This window comes from Choloepus didactylus, chromosome 17 (genome assembly GCF_015220235.1).
Source record: "Choloepus didactylus isolate mChoDid1 chromosome 17, mChoDid1.pri, whole genome shotgun sequence".
Taxonomy (NCBI): domain Eukaryota; kingdom Metazoa; phylum Chordata; class Mammalia; order Pilosa; family Megalonychidae; genus Choloepus; species Choloepus didactylus.
Genome location: NC_051323.1, coordinates 47,375,065 through 47,396,924, shown reverse-complemented (window position 1 = coordinate 47,396,924; position 21,860 = coordinate 47,375,065). Strand labels below are relative to the sequence as shown.

Below are 21,860 nucleotides of genomic sequence, written 5' to 3'. Positions count from 1 at the left end.
ATCGAGGCCCTGGCATTCTTCAAAAACTCCTGGCTGGGCTGTAAACCAAAGAATGCTTTTTAAATGGCAGCAGTGGAAAAGATTTTTTGAAATCTCATGTCACTATTGACATTTAATCTTCTTAGCACTGGGGATCATGTGATATTATTCCCACTTTACATTAGGGAAAACTGAGGCCTATAAACTACATAGTTTGTATACTTATGAAGAACTTTCCTTAGTGGTACATTGGCATTTGTATCAAAAGCAGTTTAACTTACTCAGGGCAAAGTGTAATATGGGTTTCTAATATATAGTGTGGATATATGTTCACATTTTGTCTGTAGTCATTAATACATCTGAATTTTTTTCATACATTTCAGAAAAAAAAATGTAAAAAGAACTCAGATTTTACTTCTGGCTTTCCCATTAACAAGCCATGCAAACTGAGCCAAGTCACTTACCTATCTAGGGCTTGACATTCTCCTCTCAAAATGGATAGTTTTACTTGGTAATCTTTACAGGCCATAACAACTCCAGAATTCTGGGATTCTGTGCAAGTCGGGTCCTTCCACAGAAAATACTGCTGTAATGCTCAGAATCTGATGTGAGGTCTTAGGCAACCCCTCTCCTTTGTATTTCCCATTTAGTGAGTACTTACTTACTATGTGCCTAGAACCATGCTGAACATTTTGTATGCATTATCTCTTTTAATTCTCTGAACTGTCCTGCTAATATTATCTTCATTTTACAAAAGAGGAAACCAAGGCACAGAAAAGCTAAATAATTTGTCCAAGGCTATATGTTATACAGTGGTAGAGCTGAGATGAAAAAACAGGTCTGCTTGACGACTAAGCCTTCCTCTTAACCATTGTGATCCTTTGCCTTCCATTATTCAGCCTTAGGGACAGAATAAGCTTATGTAGTTTAGGAAAGAACTTTTTTCAATAGACAAAGACAATAGACAAAGCTTAATCAATAGACAAAGCTACAGTGATTTAAGAAGGGGGATAAATATTTTAGCAGAAAAGAGTATTTAGTGAATATTTTAGTTGGAAAGAAAGTAAAAGAAGACTACTTTTCGTCTACTTTTTCCATACCTGTTATTGTCAATGTTGGTAATATGAATATTAATTTTGAGCTGAAATTGCTGTCATGCCTGCCATAAATCTTCAGCTTTATCTTGGTGTATGTGGTCAAGACTGATTTTGTATTCCATTCCTCTGGAGAGTACTGAGGGCGGACTGCCTGATGTCTTATAGCAATTTCTTTGACTTAACGGAGCATATATAGTATGACCATATAATTTGTCATACAAACAGGGACATGTTTGAGAGTGAAAGTTGGGCTGTTAATAATTGTGCTAGGACAAGAGGCATAAACAAGGAATGTCCCAGGCCATATAGTTAAGCTGGGCTTATGACAATGAATTCATGATTCTTATTCTAGTTAATAAGACAGAGGTTTTCAGACATTTAACCTAAAAATTCAAGTTCTTTTCAGAAGTCATTCAAATTTAGCAAGTATTTGTTGGGCAGTGTCCATATGCCAAATTCTGCTTGGCATGAGGAATGCATGGGATAAAATGCTTAGCCAAATAATTAAAAGTCATAATGCTCTGTTGTCACAGAAATTAAATATCATACATGTGCTATGATTTAAAGTTTCATGGCACATCAGAGTCTTTTGTTGAAAAATCTGTAGCATCTTCGGCAAGTAGCAGAAACTATTCAAGTACCTGTAATTGACCAGCACAAATACTACACTGCTGACACTGTTGATCGTTGACCCAGAAGGTTACGTGGATAGGTAGCTCCTGAACCTCCCTCATTTTATACTCTGTTCTCTAATACAAGTGCTGTGATTTGGGGGTAACTACCTATAAGTACTGCTAAGAAAAGATAAGTTGACTTTTAACCTCTAATATATATAGTTTTATCCATTAAAAGGACATGACATCTTTTTGTTCAGGGTGATGATTTGTTGTTGTTAGACATGCACTCCCAATAGTTTTTCCTTTCTGTGGCTTACCAAAGTTGGATAGCAAAATACCCAAGGGTTGTATCCTTTTTCTCTCTATTCCAATAATGATACAATTATTCTTACAGCTCTCATAGTTATAACTATAAATTTACACTAAAATAAAAGAATAATTTACCAAGTGAAGATATTCAAATGAGTTTACAATTTAAGACATCTCTCTTACAAGTAGCTCTCATTTCATTTCATATTGATTACCTTTACTGTTTGGTTGTGTAGTATGGTTCTGTAAAAAACAAAATTTTAAAAAAGAGGTTCTAGACATTAACATTAAGTGACTTGTCAATAAAGAAGAATGGAGAATCTTAAGAAATGGATGCCTATTTATCTGTTCAAGAACAAAGTTTTAGAAATATTTGTTTCTCCATTATGACCTATTTTTTCATTGTTCAACAAATATTTAGCTTGTATACTGAATACCATTTACTGGGATAAACCCAAGGTGACTATATGGCCGGGGACATTCTGCCATCAAGAAGCTGTTTTGAGGGGGAGCTGGACAGGGGAGTAGAAAAATACAGTGGTTAATTAAGCATTGTGGTAGAGGTATGTATCAGATGGTGTGGGAGCACAGAAGTCTTCCTAATGGTTAAGTAGTGGAAGCAGACCAGCGTTTGAATACTGGCTTTGCCACTTCTTGACTATGTGACCTTGGACAAGTCACTTGACCTTTTTGCACCTTGTTTTTTCATCTGTAAAATGAGGGCAATAATAGTACTACCCACTTCATAGGGTTGTTATGAGGCTAAATGAGTTAATATTTATACAGTCCTTTAGAACAGAATTTGGCAAATAGTAACTACTACATCAGTATCTGTTAGTTAAGATAATTAAAACAGAACAGATGATAGGAATTAACCAGAAGACAGGAGTTGGGGTGGGACAGTTCCAGCTGAGGAAACTATAGATATAAAAGGGCTTGGCAAGAGTTTTCCTGGCAAGAGTCTTGGAACTGCAGTAAAGAAAGGAAAGAGGGCAGCAGTGTAAGAAGATGGAGAGGTAAGCAGGAACCAGATAATGCAAAGTCTTGTATGATGCCAGGCTTTATCCAGAAACCATGGGTAGCCATTCAAATATTTAAAGCATGGTGATGATTTACATGTTCATTTTCATAGTTTTCAAAGACCTGCATGGAAAATAGTTGAAAAGGGATAGTTTGGAGTCAGGGAGGCCAGTTAGAAGCCCTTGGCACAATTCAGATAAAAATTTTGCTGGCTTAAATGAAGAATATTGGTAGTGGCGATGGAAAGGAAGGGAATTGATTAGAGTGAAGCTAAGAAGGAAGAATTGTAAAGACTTTGGTGACTGAGTGTGTGGGATAAGGAACAACTTGGAATCAGGTGTGACTCCCAAGTTTCTGGCTTGTTACAGGAAACAGAACAGATTAGAGTTGGGGTGGGGAGGAGGGAGGGTTTAGTTTTATATATGCTGAGTATGCTGTATCAGTAGAATGGTCGGAAGAGTTGCCCCAGTAAGTCTTTGGCGGTTCAGAATGTCTGGTCATCAGAACAGAGGTCTCAGCTGGAGAACTGGATTTGGGAGTTTTCTTCAAATGAATGTGTTAAAGCCTTGAGAGTGGGTAAGATTAGTTAAAAAGAAGAATAAAGAGAGAATAGAGTTCAGAATGGATTCCTGGTGATTGCTAATTTGAAGGGTGGGTAATAGGAAAAATTCATGGGAAATAGACTGAAAAGTAATACCCAGAGATGAGGAAAACCAGGAGAAGGAGTTGTCATAGAAACCAAGGGAGGAGAAACTTTCAAGAGTTAGAGAGTGGTCAACCATGTCAAATCCTACAGAGGTGTTGGGTGGGATGAGGACAGAAAAATATCTATTGGATTTAGCAACAAAGAGGTCATTATTGATTTTGGCCAGAGAGGCTTCCAGGGGGTTATAAGGAGTAGCAGCCAGATTGTACTGGACTGAGGAATGAACAGGAGGAGAGGAAGTCTAGCTTGTCTCTAAAGGAAAATCAAGACTTAAAACAGCAGAAAGGGGAGTGTAGGATTATACCTGTCTGTGCCAGAGGTTGCACCTTTATTGCAAAGTGAATGGCTTTTAGAAAATAGATACAAGTTAAGAGAAGGTAAATTTATTTCAGGAAAAAATGTACAGAAAATATTTTTCCCCTGTGAATGAACAGTATGCAGAAGTTATCTTTTATACTCTCGCTTATATCGTTTCTTCTTTTCACTGAGGAATTGTCTTGTTTATAACTTTAAGTAGACATAGGATTAGTTCATAATTAATTGTAATTAGTTTACAAGTATTATTTGTCATAGAAATGTCCAGTAGAAAGGATAATGGTAATAACTGCTATTGCATCCTATTTCTGGCATCAGTTGAATTTTATTCATAGCTCTGAGGGAAGATGGCATTGAAAGGTAAGCATTTGAAACATTCTGTTTTTGTTTCAGTTTTTTGGCCTGTGTCTAAATGCCAGTGCATTCCCTCATTTGGTGAAATAAGACCATCACCTGGAAGCAATACCTACTGGTGCTTAATAAAGTCCTTAATTTAGTGGTACTGACTGACCAAAATGGGTAATATTAGTTCTGTGGTCTGGGGGTATTGCTCCTGATCCTGAGCTGACCCACTTGGAATACTTTGATAAGTTACTTATTTCCATCTTTCCTTCCCCACTTCCACTCTTTTCCTTCTTGTGTGTAAAATAGAAGCTACAGCAATAGCAATAATCTCTGTAGGAAAACCTTGTGAAATTCATCCAGCTAAGAACCCTAACCCTTTATTGTATTTCTGAGTCATTGTCTGTTTACTTGTTACCAGCAGGCAACTGCTTTATGTGGAGAGATTACTTTTTTAAAGGCAGTTTTGTTTTCTAGATTGTTTCCATTCCATGTTGCTGTTTTTTAGATATGAAGGATAGGCAAAGGAAGAAGTTTAATTAGATCAGCCATTGCTCTCTGCTCTGTATTAATTTAGGTTGCTGCCCCACATGTCAGTCAATTTGAAACACCTGTTAGCAGGACCCTGCCTGGCATTAAAGGAAAATTTAAGTGAAGAGCTTCTCCTTGGGGTGAGCTATAGTAGTATTGCCAGTCAGTTTTTTTAAGAGTTTGCTGCACTGTCACAGTTTCCTTGGTGCTTGCCAAGTTTACACTTTGGGATGGGCCAGTTTATATGTATGTATGTATGTATGTATGTATGTATGTGTGTATGTATGTATGTGTGTGTGTGTGTGTGTATGAGGTGCTTTTATCTTCTGTCTTAGCCTCAAAGGATGTTTCCTAGGCAGAAGTTAGTCTTTAATAGACAAGGTTCAGAGAAACTCGTTAATTAATTCTCAGGATCTACAACAGTTCAAAGGCTTCTAAGTCTCAAAGGCTTAGAGCTGCTAAAGCCATCCAACTTGACAACTGTTTGATTTGAGGCACAACCTAGTAACTGCATTGTTCTTGTTAGAACTTGCTATTCACAGAATCATGGAATTATAGTTTTGGAAGGAGCTATGCAGTCATTTATTCCAGTCTCCCACCCCACCCTCCCCTCCTAATGCAGGAGCCTCTCCTTTAGCATCTCTGATACAGTTGTGAGCATCGTCACTAATAGGAAGTACTGTCCTTTTGAGGCAGTGCACTGTTGAACTGCTGGAGGTGTGAGGAACTGTTCCCATAAAGACCCTAAATGTACTTGTCTGTTATGTTACACACTCTGCTCTCTCTCTAGAGCACCACCCTATTTTCATGAGAGTCCTTCAAGTATTGGATAACAATTCTCATGTCTTTTCTAAGTATTTCTTCAGACTAAGAATTCCATTTTACTCAACCACTTTTTTTTCTAATATGGTCTTCCGATTTTTCACCCTCTTCTGAATGCTATCAAATCTTTCATCTCTTTGAAACATGTCTTATGAGGACTCCGTATAGCTGGTGATTACCTCTGTAGATCTGAACCTTCTGTAAACTTCTCTTCCTGAAGCCTAATTAAGGAACAGATCAAACAGTCTAGCATAGCACCTGAAACAATGAAGTAACTCAAATGTTGATTGAATTAGAAATACATAATTAGTTCATGATTGTGTCCTTTATGACTGTTGAAAATCACCTTTTTCAATTGAATGGTTAGTAAGGAAGGTCTCCTCTACTTTGTACATGATACTTGTTTAAATTTGTTTTAAAATAAATAAGCTTCTTTGTATGTCCACCTGCTCTCACTTTTATTTTTATTATACCTAAATATCAAAATCAATCCAAATTCTCATTTGTCATCCAGGTTAATTATTTCTTCTCTGGCTATTGGAGAATGGCGATGTTTGCTTTGAATTCTCTTTCCAAGTTGTTGATAAAATTTTTGAATAGAATAGATCTGAATTTCCACTAGGAAAATGAATATCCATTAACTCTCCAGGTTGGTTGTTCTTCATCTTGTCCATAAAGACATCTCCTGAGTCTTACATAAATGCTTTCTTGAAATCAAGAGATACTTTGGCATTCTCCTAATAGCCTATTAACCTTTCAAAAAATAATAAAGTGGACTGGATGAGCTTGGCATACTTTTGTTTATTAATATCTACAGTTTGGGCAAGGGCTAATAGTTAAGCTTTTTGGGCTATAGTTTTACCAAATCTACTTTTACCCATTTTACAAATCTGAAAAAAGCCTATAGTCATCTCCATTCTTCTAGTACCTCCCCCATTTTGGGGGATGTCTCAAAGTTATTAATATTGATTCTGCATATTCGCCCTCAAGTTCTTTCAGTACCCTGGGATGTAATTTGTCTAAGCTTGCAAACTTGAATTCACTTGAAGTGATTTCATGCTGCTTTCTTACTATTTTACATCTTAGCTGGGGCTTTGAATCCTTCTTTTTGATTATTGTCTTACCCTTTCCAGAGAAAATTAAATAGACCAAAAAATGAATTGGTAAGTACTGCCTTCTTCCTGTCACTCCTTATGATTGCATCACACACCCTGAACACTGGTTCTGTAGCATTCTTTTATCCAAACAAACTTTTTATAATATTGGTGGATTTTTTTTTTCTTCTTACAAGCCTTGGCATTTTGGAATTTAACTTTCTGACACTGTGTTTTATAAGCTCCTAGCAACCTTCCAGTATAAATCTGGCAAGATGATGCTCCTCATCTCCACTACATCTTGCAAAAAACTCAATTTTGTATCTAGATTTAGAAATAGATCATCTCTATTCTCCATCTGGTTGGGTGTTTTATAGTATATACTCTCACAACTCTGCCTTTACTGTTTTCCTTTCTTAATCTCTACTTTTCCTTACTCTTTCCTCTTTTGTTAGGTTTTCCTGTAGATGAAAATCTTTTTAGTGCACTTTTAAAAAAAACTGTAGTAACAGATATATAACCTAAAATTTATCATTTTAACCATTTTAAGTATATAATTCAATGGCATTAATTAATTTTAAATTGCTGTGCTACCATCACCGCCTTCCTTTGCTAAAACTTTTTCATCAACCCAAACAAAACTTTTTACCCATTAAGCAATAACTCCCCATATCCCCTCTCCCTAGGTTGGTAACCTCTAATTTACTTTCTGCCTCTGTGAATTTGCTTATTCTAGATATTTCATGTTAGTGAAATCAGACAGTATCTGCCCTTTGTGTCTGGCTTATTTCACTTAGCATAATGTTTTCCAGGTTCGTTCATGTTGTAGCATGTATCAGAACCTCATTCCTTTTTATGACTGAAAAGTGTTCTATTGTATGGATATACCATATTTTGTTTATCCGTTCATTTATCATTGGACACTTTGGTTGTTTCCACCTTCTTGTGATTGTGAACAATGCTGCTATGAACATTGATGTACAGGTATCTAAGTCTCTGCTTTCAGTTATTTGGGGTTGATACCTAAGAGTGGAATTGCTAAGTCATATTGCAATTTAACTTTGACTTTCTGAGGAACTGCCAGACTTTTCCATAGTGGCTACACCATTTTACATTCCTACCAGCAATGCATGAGGTTTCCAATTTCTCTGCATCCTCAACAACACTTACTTTCTATTTTTCTGTTTTTTGTTTTTAATAGTCATCCTATTGGTTGTGAAGTGGTATCTCATTGTGGTTTTGGTTTGCATTTCCAAGGAATACCTTTTTATGGATAATTGAATTATTACTCATCTTTTATGCATTGGTATATAGGTATGACTTTCTCTTCCCTATTACTTTCTCTTGAGATAACCTGGTAACCTCTCTGTCTGAATCATACCTGTAGTCTACAGCATTTAATTTTAAAATTGGCCTTTTTATTCCTTTTTATTTCCATTTTTTCTCAAGCCACTCAGCCAGTTGTTTTGTCAAACATGTTCTACCCCCTTTACAAGAGGTAAATTATATCTACCATCAGAAGTTTTTCAATCTTTCAATCTGATTTGTGCTATAGATAGAAGGCAATGTATATAGTCTAGGGCAAGGGGCAATTTAGGCATCAATGATGCACCATAAGGTCTAGTTACATTGGTTCTCGCATTCCTTTGTGATAGAGAGTAAAGTAGATTTGATGCTGCTAAATGGACAAGGAAATGGAATTATCTGTAAGTCTCAAGGATATGGACTAGTTAGGGAAAGTCTAGGAAATAACCGAGTAATGATCAAGTAGGGAAGTGAGTCCTGGGCACAGCTGGAAAGCATAAGAGAAACGGCTAAGCTTCCTTACAGAGGGGTGATGGTGGTGAAGTTGCTTGTTACAGGTTGTACAGAATAAAAATACAAAGTCAAGTTGATGCTTATAAGCTGGTAGAAGGTTTAGATAGTAGTATCCTGCTGGGAGCTTTGTAACTTGCCACTTAACTGAGGGCTTTAAGTCAAGATTCTTCTGGTACATTGAGCTAGTGAGGGTCGAACAAATCCCCACATACACACTCTTTCCTACACCACCTTGTGTTTCACATCAGAATTTCAGATCCTGGGCACTTGTACAACAAATTAATTCTGTTTTTTTTCTTGATGCTATCTGCAGTCTCTCTATATTCTCATTTCTTTTCTAATCCATTTGCTTACTAATGTAATTATTACAGCAGTAGCTCAACCATTAACAATAACATGTAATACTTTTTGAGGTTTCATTACACGTCAATTACAAGTATTAACTCATTTAATCCTCGTAACAGTCTTGTGAGGGTAGGTACTAGTATTTCCTTTTCATACATGAGGAAACTGAGGCTTAGAGAGATTGTGTAACTTGCCATGGTCATACAACTAGTAAGCTGGGATTTACATCTGCCTCCAAAGCCATGCTCTTAATATTATAGTCCAACCTGCCTAATCTGCTTAAGAAGACCTACATCTGTCAGCACTTGTGGAGGTGGTGGTGGTGGCATGAGGACAAACTGACAACTAAGTATACATTTCACAATGTAGGAAGTTTTTTCATTTTAACAGACGTTTACGTCTAAACAACAATCCTGTGCTATAACTTATTGCTCCTATTTTAAAGAAGAGAAACTTCACAAAGAATTTTTTCGGAGAATTTTTTTTTTAAATAATCCTGTAATCCTACTTAGAGGTATCTTCTCTTAACTCTGGGATGTATTTCCATAGATATATATAAAAATACATATTTCTTTTTTAAAAAGAATTATACTCATGTACTGCTTTTATAACCTGACTTTTTAACTTCAAAATATACTCTATGTTCAGTGTGAGTAAATATTCTTTTACAATATTTTAATAGTTATATTTTTCATTGTATAGATATTACCCTCTGTGCTCCTGATACCATCTCACAGGATTAAAAAAAAGGTAATACTATAAAGGGAGAATATAGTGTCTTTACATTATTAATACATTGGAGGTTCAAAGTACATTCATTGATTAGAACTTTCTTTGGAGTGAATAAAGGCATACAACTCCTATAAAGTTGATAACACTATTTATTTATCTATTATCTCTATGCAAGTATTCACCATTATCTGTAAGTTAACTTTGTGAACTAAACTACCCTACTGATCACTATTAGGGTTGTACAAGATGGAATCATAATCCCAGGGATATCCATTTTTTCCTCACTTGGTTTGCCTGGTGTCAAAGGCATTTATGTTCGTAATTTGCTCTACTAGATTGCAGATTTTTGGGGGAAGGCATCTTTCTTATCTTTGTATATCTCACATTTCTTAGCATAGTGCTGGTCAGGGACCATGCCAGGTGGCTTAGCTTTAATTTATATTCATTTATATGGCAAGTTGCTTAATGACTATGCCTTCTGTGCTGGTTTGGATGTATAATGTCCCCCAAAATACTATGTTCTTCAATGCAGTCTTGAGGCAGATGTATTAGTGTTGATTAGGTTGTTTCCATGGAGGTGTGGCCCTGCCCATTCAGCATGGGTTTTGATTGGTTTACTGGAGCCCTATAAAAGCACAGACAGAAGGAGCTTGCTGCTGCAGCTTAGAGAGACATTTTGAAGATGGCTGTTGAAAGTTGACACTGATATTTTGGAGAACACCATTTTGAAATGCAACCTGGGAGCAAAGGAAGAAGATGCCAGCCATGTGCCTTCCCAGACAACAGAGGTGTTCTGGACACCATTGACCATTCTTCTGTGAAGGTACCCTATTGTTAATGCCTTAGCTTGGACATTTTTATGGCCTTAAGACTGTAACTTTGCAACCAAATAAACCCCCTTTATAAAAACCAATCATTTTCTGATATTTTGCATAATGGCAGCATTAGCAAACCGGAACATCTTCCAACATTTTTTATTGATAAATTGGATGAAGAATGCTTAGAAAAAGAACCAAAACTTCCTTTTAAAATAAAATTAACCTGTCCAATATACCAATTCAATATATTAGAAAGAATTTTGGATTGCAATAAGAAGATATGGCTCTAAAGCTTTGTCAGAGAACTTGGGAAAGTCCGTTGACTTTTCTGCGTCTCAGTCTCCCCTTCTTGAAAATGAAATTATTACATGAAATTTATTTTTTAGATGATTTTTCAGACCTGGCATATGAGGATTCTTTAATTTAGTATTGCCTGATTACTTAATGGAGAAAAAAAAGGAAAAAAATACTTTAAGAATAAACAACTACTAAAACAGTTCTTCTGAGACTTTGCTGCACATTGAATCACCTGGGGAGCTTTAAAAATAAAAAACAAAACTAATGCCTGGATCCCACCCCAGAGAATCTGATTTAACAGTTTAACTGACCAGAGTGTAGCCTGGAGTTTTTTGGTTTTTTTTTTAATGCAATTTTATTGAGATATATTTAAACACCATATAATCCAACCAAAGTATATGATCAGTGGCTCACAGTGTCATCATATAGTTGTGCATTCATCATCACAATCAATTTCAGAACATTTCATTACCCCAAAATAAATTAAAAAACGCAAATAAAAAAAGTACCCAGAATATCCCATATCCCTTATCCCCCCCCTGCGTTATTTATATATTATTTGTCTTTATTTTATAACTCATCTGCCCATACACTAGATAAAGGAAGTGTGAGCCGCAAGGTTTTCACAATCACATGGTCACACAATATAAGCTATATAGTTATACAGTCATCATCGAGAATCAAGTCTACTGGATTACAGTTCAAAAGGTTCAGGTATTTTCTTCTAGCTATTCTAATATTCTAGAAACTAAAAAGGAATATGTATATAATGCATAAGAATAACCTCCAGAATGACCTCTTGACTCTATTTGAAATGTCTTAGCCACTGAAACTTTATTTTGCTATATTTTTCATCCTTTTCATCAAGAAGGCTTTCTCAATCCCATGATGCCAAGGCCAGGATCATCCCTTGGAATCATGTCCCACTTTGCCAGGGAGACTTAACACCCCTGGCAACCCTGGGATTCATGTCCCACATAGGGGAGAGGGTAGGGAGTTTATTTGCAGGGTTGGCTGAAAGAGAGAAGCCACATCTGAGCAAAAAAAGAGGTTCTCTGGGGGTGACTCTTAGGCATAATTGTAAGTGGTGGCCTGGAATTTAAAAAAACAAAAACAGAAAAAATTTCCCAGGTGATTCTAATGTATAGTTCAAACCACTGTTTTAAAAGGTCTCTCAATGGTCTTAAGTGAGCAAAAACTGGTCATCGCATAGGTGTTATTATTTTAAACCTAAAAATAAATAAGAAGCCTGGATTTTCTAAAGTTACTGATGCTATTTCAGCACTTTTCACACAGAGATGGTTTGCCATACAGTATTGTTTTGTCATGCAACAACATGTATTTGGGTGCACATGTGTCTGTACATGTCCTATAAATCTGTTGAGTAAAATAGATGAGCCTAAAAAGGAATTGAAGATTACAGATTATCTCTACCAGCTGTTGAATATTTCATGTCAAACATTTGCAAGACCCAAGTATAGTATTATGATCCACTCATAACTATTATTGCATCTCCATGCAGCAGTAGCCATTGCTGAGGCTACTGTACTACTCTAGCATGAATCATAATAAATTGGGATCTCCCTGGACATAATGAACTACAATATAATTTTGTAGTTATTCTCCTAGCATGATGAAGCAGCAAACCAAATTGAGTTTCTAGATAAATTTTGGCATATGGGTCTTATTCCTAAAGAAAAAGTGCTGTTGTTATTCTGGCTTTATTCCAGAATTCTGCAGCAATCCACATGGTAGCTTATTGTTGTAATACAAAAAGGTACTACAAGTAGATTTTTATGAAAAAGAACAAATTGCTAAGTTCAATTAGTCCTTCTGGGGCAGAATTTGGAATTTCTTTTCAGTTTGGCTGCTGGATCCTTCATGAGCTATTGTTTGACTCACTTGGGGCAGTCTTAAAGGCCTATGAATCACAAGGCCACGGTGGGGACTTCTAGTTGGTGGTGGAAAGATCAAGCAGCCTTCTTCACCATAGCAGCAAAGCATAATGTTAACTTTTTTTTTTTTTTTTTTTAATTAGCTGTAGAAAAGCAGGTTAAGAAGTTGTAGCAGAATCACAACAAATCTAGGCCTTTCAACTGGCAGTCTGAGAACTCTGCTTGAGTAGATTCAGTTTGGGGAATTGTATAAGGATAATCAGTCAGAAAATACTTTTAATTTGAAAAAATTAAGAAACTGAAAACATACATACATACTCTGCTTGAGTAGATTTGGTTTGGGGAATTGTATAAGGACAATCAGTCAGAAAATACTTTTAATTGGAAAAAATTAAGAAACTGAAAACACATGCAAAAGCATCTCAGTTGACTCTGTTATAATAAGGATTAATATTAATATGACCATAAGGAAGTAGGCCCTGAACTGTATTTCTGTACAACTTCTCAGGAAGACAGGAGTCTAGGGTTCAACACTTAGGGGAGCACAAAGCAGAATTGGAGTATCATTGTATAGCCAAATTCAGATGCTTGAGGGAGAAGGACAGTTACCATAGAAAATTCTGTTTATAGGAGTTTCCCGTTGATCAACAGATTACTCTGTGTGTTTGTAAAGAGTATCAAATCTCCTGTTCTCAGTATGGAATTACTGGAATGATATAATGGATGAACAGAAATTCTAGTGTTTTTTTTTTTTCCCCTGCAGCTCTTTTAGTAGTACTGATTCAGCCTTAGGTTATCCAAAGAACTCTGATTGTCCTAATTAACATTAATTCAGCCCTTCTGTCAGACTTATGTGACATATGCAATCCAACCATCAGTCAGTGACATATTAAAATGGTCTCCACAGGACCACAGAGCTGTGGGTGACCTCAGTGTGGACATGATGTCTGCCTAGCAAGAATACTTGTATTTCTGCCCTGAGCACTGCACGGAACAACAGCTATCAATTGTGATGGAAAATTATGTCCATTTGGGAGAGTCTTGAAACATCTAACTTCTCTCCAATGTAAATCCTTGTAATAGAGTCAGGGAAAGGTTACAAGCACAGGGAAAGGTTACAAGCACACATGTACTTTCAAGTCACAGTCATTCATTCAGCAGATATTTATTGAGTGCTTACTTAGCACTAGGAACACTGGTGAATGAGACAAAATAATGTTCCTGCCCTCATAGAGTCTATAAGTAAGCCAGGAAGACAGAGGTTAATGAATTTTTTAATTGCAATGGTGATAAAGGTTGCTGTTAGAGCTTGTAGTAGAAAAGTCTAACTACTGGGGTGGAAGTGAAATAATCAGGGAACACCTCCTGAGGAACTAACAGTTAAGTTTAAATCTAAAGGATGCATTGGAGACAGAGGTGAAAGGGGTTAGGGGTAAAGTATTCTAGACAGCAGGAAGAGCATGTGCAAAGCCCTTGAGGTAGCCAGGAGATTGGTTCTAAAGGAATGGTTTAAAAAACCCACTGTGTCTAGAGAGAAAAGAGAAGGGCTCAGATTGTGCAGAACCTTATGGGCTATGGCACAGTTTTTGTCTTTATCCTTAATGCAATGGGATAGCACTGAAGGGTGAAAACCTGGAGAAATAACATGCACAGCCTAGTACTTCTAAAGAACCCTCTGATTAGAATGCACAAAGGACTAGGGCAGAAAAGGCACGTGGATTCCAAGAGGCAGAAGCCCAGATCAGCACCTTGACCTGGGTGAAGGTGGTAGCATTCAAGATATATTTTAAAGATAGAATGATTGGCTCCTGGCTTAGATGTGATGATGTGGGTTGAAATGCCAGTCTCCAGGGCAGTCTTAGTATTTCACCTAACTGCTCTGGCCATCTTACCTCAGTTTCTGAATTATTTGAGTTAATACTAAACAGGTAGAGCGCCAAACTTAGTGTTCTCCAAGAGACTCTGTCTTATGAATAAAAATCATCACTGTCCTGTGATATTTATTCATGGAGCAATTGTGCCTAGAAACAACTCAGTAGGAAAACTATTAATAACTGGTGATAATGTCATCTCACGGCTTCAAAATAAATGTTTTTCATTTTCAAAAGTTCTAAGTTCAGTTACTTGCAATATTTCTGTTTACAAGGTAAAGATCTACAAATCAAGATGCAAATAACATAGGTTTTTTTACAGCTTATTATAGGAATGGTATTTTCTTGGAGTTATTTCACTAAATTTGCATTTGTAATCCAATGGAATATATTCATTTCAAATGATTCTCAGTCATATTCATTTTTTTCCTATTTTAAACTGAATTTTGTTTAGTAACGTTACATCCCCAATCTATATATTATTACTATTGTTACTCTCCCTCAGTAATTCTATAAAATCCCTTCCAATTCTCAAATTTTATGGTTTTTCTTTTTTTCCATGCCTCTGTCATTCTCTCTCATCCTGTTTCTTCTGTTTCCCATCTTTCTCTTTGTGGAGGTTATGGCTAGTACTATAGATATGGGTTAGAATGTTTAGGAGTGTATTCATCAATAGAAAGTAGAAGCTTGGGCCCCAGGCATTGCAATTCTTTCCTCAATTTCCTCTCTGTGCTTTAGTGTCATGTGCAGTCATTTCTCACTTACTCTTCAAATAAAATGTTCCTTGTTGCAATGACAATTTTTCTCTGGTATAGAGCAAAATGGCCTGATAATCGATCTGATGATGATGTGGATTTCATAGCAATTGGAAGATTTTATTTGTGTGTAGGTTTGTAGTTGTTGGTTATCTTTTTTTTTTAAAGTTGACCCTTTGATCAAGGAGAATTTTATTTCTTAACTAGGATTATTCGTTTGTCAGGTGTTAACATAGAAACACTTTTTCTCTAATACCAAATTCAGAGGAATGCTACATAGTTAATTTTTTTGCTTTTTAACTGGATTATCCCCATATCAGGTATTTCATAAAGGTAGGATAAATGTATTTAAGGGAAAATATCCATCTTATAAGTAGTATTTTCCCCAAATACAATAGGCCCATTGAAATGAATATTTGAAATAAAAATAATCCTAATGATAGATCTAATGCACCACTCTGTATCAGACCCAGAGTTCCTTTAAATCCTATGCAATATATGCCTGATTAATAAATAATTCTGTTAAATGACTAAAACCCCAGTGTGCCAAATGGAGACATACAAAGCAATCATGATCAGACTTGTTATGGGAGAATGATAGATGAATAAATCTACTGTGTAATTAATTTATGACTGAACTATAATGAAATCCCTGTGGCAATACTAAATCTGTTAGAGGAATAGATTTATCATCTTCTTTCAAACAATTGCATTCCAAGAATTTAACAAAATACTGTTATCTGAGTCTCATAATGGAGCAATCTACTCATTTACATGGGGGAAGAAAGTTCTGTGCAAGTAGATCTATATAAGCATATATTGTTACCGGTATCGATACTAACAACAGCTGGAGCAACGTATTATGGAAACAGCTAATGCTGATAGCTGTTCGTATCAGTTTGTGCTTCAAGCTTGTTCAGAGTTGCGTAATTTAGATCACTGTGAATAATTCTACTTTTTTAAAAGATTAAAAGCAAAACCAAACAGGCCAAGAAAAACAGGCCACAGGCTACTTTGCAAACAATCTGTAATACTGTATAATGTGATTCCACTTAGGTTATGAAAGCACAAATTTGGGGACTGTGTTTTAAGAAGATCATCAGGGATTGGTAGGATGTCAAAGTATTGGTGCATATTTTAGCTTCAAAATACTGTTTACAGTATTTTAGAGCTGTTGTACTTTTAGACAGGCATTTATTGATACAAATAATCATTTTGAACTAGAGATTAGATAATCTGATTGCTTAGATTGAGAACAATGTCAAGAGACATTGGGATCAACAAACAAAACTGTTTAATGCAATCTTTGGGGGGAACTCGACTTGATAGTTAAAATCCAGACCTAATGGATTTTAGAGATAAGATCTGAAGAGAGGTAGATTTGTACAGTGATACAGAAAGATGTAGTCTTTACCCAAAGTGGTTTTGTTGTGTTTTTTTTTTTCCCCAAAAAATAAAGAATTTGTAGAGTTGAGGTACAAGATGAGGGGTTCTCCTTAAGACTCTAGGGAAGAAAGAATTTGTCCCATTAGGATAACAATTGAGTTTTGCTATGTGTTCAAATAAACACACACAGACCTAGGTCTATGCAAATCCAACTAAAAGATGTCTTAGTTTAAATCTAGTCTTGTTATTTCACAGTTTTAGCTAGGTATCATATAAATTGTTTTAAATCAGTATGCAACAATTCTGTGTATTCTCTTATTTCTAAGGATTAATAACAAAGAAGTACTTTGTAAAGCTACATGTGTATAGTAGTGGGATTCATTTATTTGCACAGTTATTCATAACTAATATGAATATTAGAATCTAACTAAGGTATTCTTTGACATGATTTGGGGGTATGAATAAAAAAAAATCAAATAAAAGCAGAGCTTATACTTATGGAGGTAACATCAACTTAGGAAAGAACTCATTAGAACCATTGTTTTTGACATTTCACTCATTCATGAATTACACTCATGAATTGCTTTCATGAATTATTACCAAATCCACATTTTTCTGCTATTTTAAAATATTAATTCTTTTTTATTCACTTTTTAAATTTAAATTAACTTATTTTAAAAGTCTCACATCACTACTGAAAGAGAAAATTAATTTCACTTCTTATAAATAGAAAATAATCATGAAAGAATATAACTTTTTAAATAAAAAGTGCTCATCCTTCTTTTATACCACTAGCAGTATATATCCCACTTTGGAAAACACCAAAATAGAATTTGCTGAGACCTGTGGAGAACATAAAAATAAAAAAGACCCAATCTAGGCCTTTAGTGAGCCTAAGTCTAAGACAGCATTTTGCAATAGCACAGCTAAAGTGAATAAATCTGTGGAAATTCTGAGGTAGATTATTTTCTGGTTTGGGGTGGAAGGGAGTTAAGGGAATGATTTCATAAGGAGGTACATTTGAGATAAAACTTGAAGGACCAGAAAGGTTTTGACGTGTATAGATGAAGGGAAAGCAGGAGCAAAGGTGAGGTTATTAGGAAAGTAAAAAGGATATTTAGCCAATGGCCAGCCTAATCCGTCCTGGCTTAAATAAAGGAACAGTGGGGAAAAAAGGCATGAAGTCATGAAAGCCCATGCCTGGCTTGCTATATATGCATCAAATATTTTTCCTCACCTATCTTATCTTTTAATGTTCTGTATGGATTGCTTTCTTTAAGACTTCTGGCTTTTGTCTTGAGAAGGTTGTCTCAATCATAAGATTATAGAAATATTCTCAGATTTTCTTCAAATACTGAATGTAAACTTTTAAAATATGATTCCCATCTGGAATTTGGTTTTGTGTATAAGATTCTAATTCTGTTTTTTCTATATGGTTATCCATTTGTTCAAACAGAATGTATTACATAGTTCATCTTTTCCTCACTGTTTTGAAATACTACCTTTATCATATACTATATCTACATAGGTAAGTGTGTTTCTTTCTTGATGCTCTATTCTGTATTAGAGATTTATGTCAGTTTCTGCTTTAATTACTGTATGCTTATAGGATGTTTTGATTTCTGGTAGGGCAGGTCCTCCCTCATTATTTTTCTATTTGTATCTTTTGACTTTTTTTTAACGCAGTTTTATTGCAATATATTCATTTACCATACAAACCATCCGAAGTATACAATCACTGGCTTCACAGTATCATCACATAGTTGTACATACAACCCCATGATCAATTTTAGAATTTTACAACATTTTCATTATTCCAGAAAACCAATAAAAATAAAAAATAAAACCCAAATCTTCCCATACCTATTATCATCCATCCCCCCCATTATTGACCCATAGTATTGGTATAGTCCATTTCTTATTGTTAATGAAAGAGTATTAAAATATTACTGTTCACTATAGTCCATAGTTTGCAATAGGTACATTTTCCCCATAAACCCCTCTATTATTAATTCCTTGTAATAGTGTCATAAATTTGTTCTAGTTTATGAAAGAACATTTTAATATTTATACAGTTAATCATGGGCATTGTCTACCACAAGATTCACTGTGTTATACATTCCCATGTTTCAACCTCCAGCTTTCCTTCTGGTGACATACATGACTCTAAACTTCCCCTTCTCGTTTCCACCACATTCACCCACCATTCAGCACCGTTAATTATTCTCACAATAATGTGATACCATCACCTCTATCCATTGCCAAACGTTTAAGTTCAACCTAGTTAAACATTCTGTATGTATTGAGCAACCGCTCCCCATTCTTCAGCCTCATTCTATATCCTGGTAATCTGTATTCTCTATTTTATGTCTATGAGTTTACATATTGTAATTAGTTCATATCAATGAGACCATACAATATTGTCCTCTTGTCTCTGACTTATTTCACTTAACATAATGTTCTCAAGGTTCATCCATGTTTTTCATGTGCTCCAGGAGTTCATTCCTTCTTACCGCTGAATAATATATTCCACCATATACCACGTTTTGTTTATCCATTCATCTGTTGATGGACACGTGTTGTTTCCAACTTTTGGCAGTTGTGAATAATGCCGCTGTGAATGTCAATGTTCAGGAGTCTGTTAGCAGCCCTGCTTTCACATCTTCTGGGTATATCCCAAGTAGCGGGATTGCTGGGTTGTAAGATCTCCTGAAGAACCACCAAACCATCCTCCACAGTGACTGTACCATTTTACATTTCCACCAGCATTGATTAAGTGTTTCAATTTCTCCACATCTTCTCCAACACTTGTAGTTTCCTGTTTGCTTAATAACGGACAATCTTATAGGTGTGAGATATCTTATTGTGGTTTTGAGATGCATTTGCCTAATAGCTAGTGAAGGCGAATATCTTTTCTTGTGCTTTTTAGCCATCTGTATTTTCTCTTCAGAAAAATGTCTATTCATGTCTTTTGCACATTTTTTAATTGGATTGTTTGTCTTTTTATTGTTGAACTGTAGGATTTCTTTATATATATACTGGATATCAAACCCTTATCATATTTGGAAAATATTTGTGGTTTCCAAATATTGTCTCCCTTTGAGGTGGTTGCCTTTTCGCCCTTTTGACAAAGTCCATTGAAGCACCGAAGTATTAGATTTTGAGGAGCTTCCATTTACCTGCTTTATCTTTCATTGCTTGTGCTTGGGTGTAAAGTTTAAGAAACTACCACCTATCACTAGATATTGGAGATGTTTCCCTACATTTTCTTCTAGGAGTTTTATGATATTGGTTCTTATATTTAGGTCTTTGATCTATTTTGAGTTAATATTTTTATAGGGTACGAGATAGGGGTCCTCTTTCATTCCTTTCTTCATGGATATCCAGTTCTCCTAATACCATTTATTGAAGAGGCTGTTCTGTCTCAGTTGGGTGGTCTTTGGAGCCTTGTCAAAAATCAATTGACCATAGATCTGAGGATCTATTTCTGAACTTTCAATTCTATTCCATTAATCAATGTATCTATCTTTATGCCAGCACCATGGTGTTTTAACCACTGTGGCTTTATAATATGCTTTAAAGTCAGGAAGTGTCATACCTCCCACTACATTCTTCCTTTTCAAGATGTTTTTAGCTATTCGAGACCCCTTACTCTTCCAAATAAAATTGATAATTAGCTTTTCCATTTCTGAAAAATAGTCTGTTAGAATTTTGATTGGGATTGCATTGAATCTGTAGATCAATCTGGGTAGAATTGACATCTTAATGACAGTTAGCCTTCCAATCCATGAACACAGAATGTCTTGCCATTTATTCAGGTCTTTAATTTCTTTTAGCAATGTTTTATAGTTTTCTGTGTACAAGTCCTTTACGTTCTTGGTTAAGTTTATTCCTAGATATTTGATTCTTTTAGTTGCTATTGTAAATGGAATGTTCTTCTTGATTACCTCCTCTGACAGCTCATTACTAGTGTATAGAAACACCACTGATTTTTGTGTGTTGATCTAGTATCCTACCACTTTGCTGAACTTGTTTATTAGCTCAAGTAGCTTTGTTGTTTTGTTTTGTTTTGTTTTTTTCCAGGATTTTCTAAATATAGGATCATGTCATCTGCAAATAATGAAGTTTTACTTCTTCCTTTACAATTTGGATACCTTTTATTTCTTTTTCTTGCCTAATTGCTCTAGCTAGAACTTCTAGCAAATGTTGAATCGCAGTGGTGACAGGGGCATCCTTGACTTGTTCCTGAACTTAGAGGTAAAGCTTTCAGTCTCTCACCATTGAGTATGATGTTAGCTGTGGATTTTTTATAACATGCCCTCTATCATGTTGAGGAAGTTTCCTTCAATTCCTACCTTTCGAAGTTATCATGAAAAGATGCTGAATTTTGTCAAATGCCTTTTCTGCGCCAATCAAGATGATCATGTGGTTTTTCCTTTTTGAGTTGTTAATGTGTGTATTATGTTAATTGATTTTCTTGTGTTGAACTGGACCTTGCATACTTTGGATAAAACCGACTTGGTCATGGTGTATAATTTTTTTTAATATGCTGTTGAATTCAATTTGCAAGTATTTTGTTGAGGATTTTTGCATCTATATTTGTTAGAGAGATTGGTCTGAAGTTTTCTTTTCTTATAGTATCCTTATCTGGTTTAGGCATTAGGGTAATGTTGGCTTTATTGAATGAGTTAAGTTGTGTTCCCTCTTCTTCAATTTTTTGGAAGAGTTTGAGCGGGAATGGTATTAATTCTTCTTGGAATACTTGGGAAAATTCACCTGTGAAGCCATCTGATCCTGAACTTTTCTTTGTTAGTAGGTTTTTGATGACTAATTCAATCTCTTTACTTGTGATTGGTTTGTTGAAGTCTTCTGTTTCTTCTCAAGTCAGTGTAGTTTGTTTGTGTATTTCTAAGAAGTTGTCCATTTTATCTAGTTGTCTAGTTTGTTGGCATACAGTTCATAGTAATCTCTTATGATCTTTTTTATTTCTTTGGAGTCTATAGTAACACACCCCCTCTTGTTTCTGATTTTATTTGCAGCTTATCTTTTCATTTTTGACTGTTTTATTCATTCATTATTCCAGTGAACATTTGAATCTTGTTCAATTAAAA

At 35.4% G+C, this 21,860-nt stretch overlaps 1 protein-coding gene and 1 long non-coding RNA gene across 3 annotated transcripts in view; both read left to right on the top strand.

Annotated features, from left to right (window-relative positions):
• CAMKMT (calmodulin-lysine N-methyltransferase) overlaps positions 1-21,860 on the top strand; it is a 499,328-nt gene that overhangs the window by 228,716 nt on the left and 248,752 nt on the right. The gene's annotated exons all lie outside the window — the stretch shown is intronic.
• LOC119512541 overlaps positions 1-21,860 on the top strand; it is a 205,304-nt gene that overhangs the window by 177,151 nt on the left and 6,293 nt on the right. The window contains exon 3 of the long non-coding RNA XR_005212402.1: positions 9,698-9,745. This is a non-coding gene — a long non-coding RNA (uncharacterized LOC119512541). The remainder of the gene's footprint in view (positions 1-9,697; positions 9,746-21,860) is intronic.